Raw genomic sequence first — 7,948 nt, forward strand, 5'->3', positions numbered from 1 at the left:
CCCCCCCCCCCGCGCCCCCCCGCCCCCCCGCCCCCGCCTGCCAATCACCTCGAGAGGCGGGACCGGAAGCCCTCATAACTGCCAATAGCCCTAAGAGGCGGGACAGGAAGCTCTACCTGCTAATCACCCGGATGGCAGGACCGGAAACCCTTTCGATTGTCAATCACTCCAAGAGGCGGGACCAGAAGTTCTGCCACATGTCAATCACCAGGATTGACCAGGCGGGGCCAAGCCTACCGCCAATCACGGGGAGGAGGCGGGATCAGAGCCCTCCGCCCAGCTTGGGCGTTGCGGGGCGCTCTCTGCCCGCACGTGGGGGTGTGCGGGGCGGGCCCGGGCCCGGGGTCTTGGGTAGAGGCTGTGTCCGCAGCTTGTAGCGTTTCTCCGGGGCTCTGGGACAGGCAGAGCCAGTGCAGATCCTGCATCCACCGTCCTCTGCTACAGGCCCCATGAGCCTGCGCTGCCAGCACTCGCGCCTGGGGTGGCCTCTGTGACCCTCCAGGCCTGCAGCGCCGGTTGTGCCAATAAAGACCGCGCTGCGCTGCCGTTAGGCGCAGCGACAGGAGCCTTTGCAGACACGCAGCTCCCATAAAACCAGCAACCCAAATCCTTGCACTTTGGGGCTGCACCTGAATCGTGACTAAAGGGCCCGAGTGGCTGCGCAGGCTCTGGTCGGGCTGGCAGGCAGGTGTCATGGCGCTGCGTGGGGGTTGTCATGGCCTTTTCCATGTGCTGTGCTTGCTTCTCAGTCTGCTGGGAGTTGCTGCCCAGGCAGCCCTTCAGGCCGTAGCTGGGCAGGGTGCAGTTTGTCCATTCATTATAAAAGAAACGGGACTTCAAAATTGTTCCCATCTTACATCAATTTCTTTTGCTTTGTGAAAAAGCATAGCCTGAGACAGGCTAGGCAAGAGCCTGGTGGCCACAGCAGCCATCTGGGAGGCATGGGTGTAAGTCCCTGTTGTGCTTAAGATTCGACATTTGTCAGGTGATGGGCCAGCGAGCATGGTTGTTACAGTAACTTCATCGTTCTTGCAGGTGCTGTGCTGTTTTCTGAACGCTTAGCTGCTTACTGGGCCAGAGTGAAGGGTTCTGACTCCATAGTGGTTGCCAACTGTGGCCATTTTCAAGGGGCCTAGGCCAAGCTGCAGAAGTGTGGCTAAGCAGAATGCCTCAAAGCCTGTTTCTGAGTGGCCACAGATTGAACCTCTGCAGACGTGACAAGCTTGGTCAGCAGAGTAAAGGAAGCCATCCACGTGTCCAGCTAAACCGGCAGTAAGATACAGTTAAACAGAGCAAAGGGCCAGAAATGAGATGTATGGGAAGACCATTCATTAAATAATCCAAATACACTGTATCACAGCTTTCACTTATGGTACTTGATGTAACAACATGTATTAGATGTTGTTTGGTATAACAGATATGTATTTTGTCAATATTCTTAGATAAATTGTAAAAAAAACAAAAGCAGCCTTGTTTACAAAAGACCAGCAATTTTATGGAAGAGAGAAAAAGGTTGACAACAAGCAATATTCTATAAATGGTGAAGGAAGGAGGTCAGAAATTCTGACCTTTCAAAAGTGTTAACTTTCACAGAAACATAAATCCCAACTGACACCTTTCACATCCACAAGAAAATGGGTTCAGTTAGGTTCCAAAAGTGAAACAAAGATACTTATATGAAAGCAATCAGTGTTCATTTATTGGAATATTAGAATCAGATACCTATAAATACTGGATATAGACTGGAGGGCAATTTGGAGAACTTGGTAAATTCAAGAAGACCTGTTGCCAGTCTGTGTGCCACTCTCTTCCCCCTCTTGAGTCTCCCTAGCTGCAATAGGTAAGAATCTATGTGGTGCTGCCAGGGGTAGCCAGAAAGACTTTGGGATGTTTGTTTCTGTGTTTTTAGGTGCACACAAATAAATGGTTAAACTAGGCCTCTTTTATCTGCCAACCTGCAAGGTTACCGGTAATCAAGGTAACATAGATCATTGCTTAGGCCATTCAGCTAAGATATAGGATAGCCCTAGTTCTGAATCACTGCCTTAACTATAGAGTTAATTTGTATCTTCATAGCCACAGTGGGTTCCTTTTCAATGCAAAGGCTTTTAAGTGCCTAAGAAATGTCTGTCCCAACCAGGGGAACCTAGTTGGAAGTAAAAACACTGAACCAGCTGCACCATTCTACAGAACTGCTCCAAGAAGGATCAATAGAGGATAAAATCTTGTCCTATCCCAAATTCCTCTTGAGGAAGAAGGATGATTTGACATTGTTCTCCCACCAAGGAACAAACCATTAAGTCCTGGAGTCCAGGCCACCTGCATGGTGGTGCCATGGATTATTCTCTGTGCCACTAGCACTCTTCTCCCTGGCAGACCAGCTCCAGTGAAGTGCAGGTGTCAGGGCTTCTCCAGCCAGCAAATGCCTCAAAGACCCACATCAATTCCTCATGCCACTCCCTTATTGCTCCTGCCTTATGACTCAGGCACAATCCCAGACTCATGGAGCATTGTTCAGGGGTCCTGGAAGTATGAAAAATGTGGCATAGAGGCAGCTGACCCACAGCAGGGAGGGATCGCCATGCAATATCCTTTGCACGAATGCAGAGGATGATGGAGCTCAGTTATTTGTTAGCAGCACCACGTGACCCTTCCATCTGCTTACATGCATGTTCTTGTTAACCAAAAGTTTGTAAAGGACTGACATGCCCTCTGTACTGAACCTAAAACCTTCAGAATGCCATGAAGTCATATCCCCAGATTAGCTACTTTTTTGCTAAATGGAGAAAGTGTTTAATCTTGAGTAGGAAGAAATGAAAAGGCTAACCCTTGACTGTTCTTTGCTTTGTCTGGCAAGGTACAGAGTAAAGTAGGTGGGTGGAATATGTACTCTTCTTTTTTTCAGAAGTGATAACGTAGCAATGGATGCCATTAATTCTGCTTCCAGTAATGAAATATATTATTGCAGATGCAACATTTCCCACCCAAAACATAGGTCAAATTGCAAAGAAATGGCTGCTGTAGTGTTTTAATGGCTTGTACTTAGCTGCTAAAAGGTGAGGATCAAGGAGGGTTAGTGAATCCTGAAACTGATGACTGAATTGGAAGAGCTCTCATCCCTAACGTTCTGTATGGTGATTTTCTGCATCATCTAGGTCTTTAATGAAAGGCAAGGATTTCGTCGGGTCTTTAAGGCACAATATTCTGCTAGTGCTGAAATCTATGATATAGTTATGATATATCACAGGGCAGCACCTTATCTGCAATATATTGCCTGGATTTAGATGTACCTTAAAGTTGTACCAATTTGGCTGTTTTTGCCTGTCAACAACCAAAGTATTCCATCAAAGATATATGTACTTCTCTCTAACTTTGTGATTAAGTTCAATGGGACTCCTCACTCAGTGCCTAAACATAAAGCACAATGGTAAACGTTTTCCTACATTGAGACCAGTGTGCTCAGTATCTTGTGTGATTGTGAGAAGACAATTGGCCCTATTGTGTTTTCTTAGTGTATGCCATATGTGTAGTATATGCTAGCATGCCAAAAGACAAATGGTAGAAAATATCCATGTTTACATATAAGTACCCTTGAGGCTACACACATGATAGACCACTGTCTGTTGACTTAAGAGGAGAATTTGTGCCTCATGTTCATTTACTCGTAGCAATACAGAGATCAGACTTTACTTTGTCTATATCAGCCATGACTGGACCTATTTCTTTAAGCAAAAAAATAAAAGAGAAAGGCACCATTGTTCCAGTATTTGCATAAATGCCACATTTATTTCTTAACTGAACAATGCCTTAAGTGTACACAAACAGTTTAAGACCCTAGGTTCCAACACTCATAGTTTAAGACATCAAGAAAACTAGACTCAGTACTTCAGTATTTTTTTCTTGTTATTATACAGTGGTAAAGGGTGTGCCCACGGCAATCATATATATACAAAGCAAGAGAAATGGTCTCCCAGCACTTGGGGATGGCATCACAGGAAGAACTCATGTGGACAAACTAGATAATGGAAGCACAGGCAAAAAAAGTAAAACAAAATAAAATTAACCACAACCTCCTTCATTGTACAGTAAGATCGTAATAACGAGTCACAGCTCATGAAAAGTGACGGATTCCTTCATACAGCTCATTAAATACAAGACAGAAAGACAGTAAGAGCATATTAGACAGGTGTTAAGACATATGGGCTGTTGCTGTTTACAGTGTGCGTTAGCATGGATGCATCATCATTGGCAACAGCTGGAACTGCTTGTGTGAGCTACCCCAATTCTCATTCGGGTGCTGCCTACTGTCCAAACTTCTGCTAGCAAGTTTGTTCTGAGGTCATTTTAGGAAACAATCCTGTGATTACAAAACCAGCAGTCCCTCTGCCTGAAGGCCCTTTGCAGCACTGGCATTTTCTCCTTAGAATAAGCACCTAGTTATGATCTTAATAAAATTATTTCATTAGTTTGGGCCCTACATAGGAAAACCCTGGTGTAAATGGATGACTGGTTCCCCTTGTATGGTTACAAAAGCTCAGGCAGAGAGGCCATTTCAAAGATGTTTCCAAATGACAAGTGTGTTTTTGGAATTACCTCTTATCCTAACTCCCTGTTAAGTCATGGTTAACTTTTTTGACATCATTGTATCTCACTGGCCTATGTGATCTAAAGGAAACAGCAGAAAACTATTAAAGGACAACAGTGCTGTCACTTCTGAGTGGCCAGTCTACATCTTGGTTGTTCAGGCTGAACTCAGCTGGTTCTCCAGTTCATCTACACGCACTGAAACACAGTGGGGACTTCCTCCAGAATGCCTTGTTCAGCGTCTCTCTCTGTGACAAGGATTCCTTGTTTCTTTTCCTCTTGCTGTTCTCACCCTCACAAAGCTTCTGTGCCTCATCTCTGATTAACTGAAGCTCGAGGTTTTGCTTCATCTTTAATGCTTATATATCTCGACCCTTTTCATCCTTCAGTACAAAGCAAAGAAATGTGAATGGAAATTCTCCTTAGCTACTCTGAGGGCAGGGGCTGGTCTCATCTACTTGAATTTTGGGAATGGGTGGAACCTTCAACAGCAAGGATGAGACATGAAGAAAGGTGCAGAGTGTCACATAAAGAGGGGACTTGGATTAGGACTACCGCCAGCCATTGCTTGGGTGGAGCCTGTGAAATCCACAGATTACAGCTACTTGGATATACTGTAGGGAACCACTGTAAGCCCCCTAGGCAGTCATTCCTCCCTAAACTTCTCCACCTCAGCCTTCACATTCAAAGCCTGATCCAAAGCCCAGTGTAGTCAACAGGAAGCACTATACTGACTTCAGGAAGCTTTGGGTCAGGCCCTTGATCCTCAACTCAGCCACCTGGTGTGCTCTACAGGTTTGCTGGCCTCAGGCACACTCAGCACTGACTGAATGAAACCAAGGTCTCTTCCACAACCAGACCAAAGACCACGCTCTTCAGGATTGCTGACCTAAGGCATGGCCCCATAATCATTACCCCACAACCCTGTCAAAGGAAAACTTCCAAGCCACCTTTCCCTATGGTAACCAATGGCATTTCCACCCTTTCCTCACTTTTCTTCTCTAGTCCTGTTTAGCAAAGAATTTAGGCACCTGCTTAACTTTAGGCATGTGCTTAACTGTTCAGTGTGACTTAAGCACATACTTAAATGTTCTCCTCAACTGGGTCAAGCATTAAGAGATTCTTTTGCATGTTCCTGTCAGAAGTGAAAAGTTTCCCTCTGGATTTCTAAAACCCTTTAAAACATATTTAGATGGGGAAAAGTGCTCATTCCTGGCTATGGACATTTGAGCTGTAATACTAAGAAATCTTTGTCTGTGTGGACAAGCTGCTGTCTAACCTGTCTTCCCAGAAACGTAGGACTGGCACACAGAAGGAAAGGAGCAAGCACTGGCGGCTGAATTTGACACTGTTCCCTGTGGGGACCCATGAAGCCATCCAGGTCTGTGAGATGGAATGAAACCCCCCTGGGAACATAAGTGATGCCAGGGAGCTGTTCAGAACCAAAAAAAAAGGGTTCTGGAGAGAAATAAAAGGCCATTCAGCACGCAGCAGGAGGGCTAAACTACATCCTGTCTTGAAACACAGGTTCTGCTTCTGGGCCAGTGAGAGGCTGGGGCTGGGGGAGCACCCCACGGAGGCTGTGTTCACACCACAGTGTGATGGCAGGCTGCCAGCCCTTGGGTGCGTGGGACATCTTGACTGACTTGTGGAAGCGGACTAGAGGCTGCATTGGGGTTCCTGCCTCCCTCTTCTATGCCTCCCCCTCCAAGCCTCCACGAAACAAAACAAAAAAGTAAAGAGGAAAGAAAAGCTGTGCAGAGACCATCTCCACTTGGAACCACACATACAGCACTCAGCAAACACGACAGACAGGATGGAAAAGTGCCAAAGAGAACCAAGGCACAGCCGTGCTGTGCAAATTTAAGGTCAGCCATGAATGTGTGATGATGAAGCATGGACCAGCAAGGGGTCCTGGGATATGGGTGGAGAAATCTCCTCCCTGACATTTCTGCCTGGACTTGTGTGTACATGACCAACTGGAAATCTCACAAGGAGAGCACTGAACAAAAACAGTCCTGGGCATTAAAAAGCAAAGACCTTGGCTGCTTCAGTGACCTTAGAAAAGCTTATATCAAGTTAATCAATCATCAGTCAACCAGGTCTTTGCAAAGGGGAGAAGGGCTGTTGACCACACCATGTCTCTGCTTTGGTAAGCTACCTCCCCACCAACTTAGCTATTCTACAAAGGCAGCCTAAGTCAGACAGAGAGATGGGGGCATGGGAAAGAAGGTGGAATTTACTGTTTTAAATGGGAAGGGGTATAAGAAACATCACATACAAAAGTAAAAAGAAGCCTCAGTTTATATCTTCCCAGCCATTCCCACCTCAAACCCCTGCCATGCTCTCCATTCCCCATTCATCTGCTTCGAGCAGGTTCTTTCCCTAAGAAAAAGGAAGGAAAGTAAAAGCCCTTTCAGCAAAGGGCATGAGAGTTAGCCACCTGGTTCAAGGCAGCTGCTCTGACTCTGGGCTCCTATGAAACTTTCTGATCTCGTTTTAAAAAGCCCTTTATTAATTCTGGCCATCTGCCCAGGTATAATGGCATGAGCCCTTTCATCACTCCTGCAGTGAACTAGCTATTTAGTGTCACCTGGTGACCTAGTCCAACCCGAGCTGTGGTTATGCATAATGGGAGCCTGCTGCCACTCACAATAGCACATTCCCTAGCAGCATGGTATCCCTTCAGGCCTCTCCCCACATCCCCATTGGAATTTATTGGACCAGAAAGGGTTCCACAGCCCCCTCTGGATGCAAGTCCATGTGACACTGATTCATCCTCTCAAAGTTTTTCCAAAGCCTCCAACCCAGGGCAGAGATTAGGACAGGATGGTGCAGATGGCCTGTGTGCTTATGGTTTCTTGCTCAAGATTTCTGAGAGGCAGGCTGCACACTATGCTTGGGACGTGTTCAAACAGCACTATCCTTCCAAGCTAAATGACTGGACCATATGCTTTTCCAGAACTTCAGACTCCTCTTCTGCCTCTTTTCCCCTATACCAACATAGGCGCTAAAAGTAACCAGACTAGAGGTAATACCTCTGCCCCCTCAAAACCAAACCTCCTTGATAGAATCAACCAGAACCAGCCATCACTGCATCCCACCTGGCTAGCCACTAAATGCTACATGACTGGATTTCAAGTACTGGGTGAAAAACATGCGCACACACACCCTCAACACACACACTGATCTTTACATGGTACAAGCAAGTTGAAGAAGGGCCCCAGTACATGCAGTGACATGCCCATGGGAGAACGGGTGTCTCTGCTATTCTATGTATGCAGCAAGCCACTTCCTTCCTGAGGTGCACAGGGCAGGTGGAAATCACTTTATGTGGGAAGTCATGACTCATTGCCTAGTTGCC

The sequence above is a fragment of the Alligator sinensis genome, unplaced genomic scaffold (genome assembly GCF_000455745.1).
Source record: "Alligator sinensis unplaced genomic scaffold, ASM45574v1 scaffold237_1, whole genome shotgun sequence".
NCBI classification, from domain to species: Eukaryota; Metazoa; Chordata; order Crocodylia; family Alligatoridae; genus Alligator; species Alligator sinensis.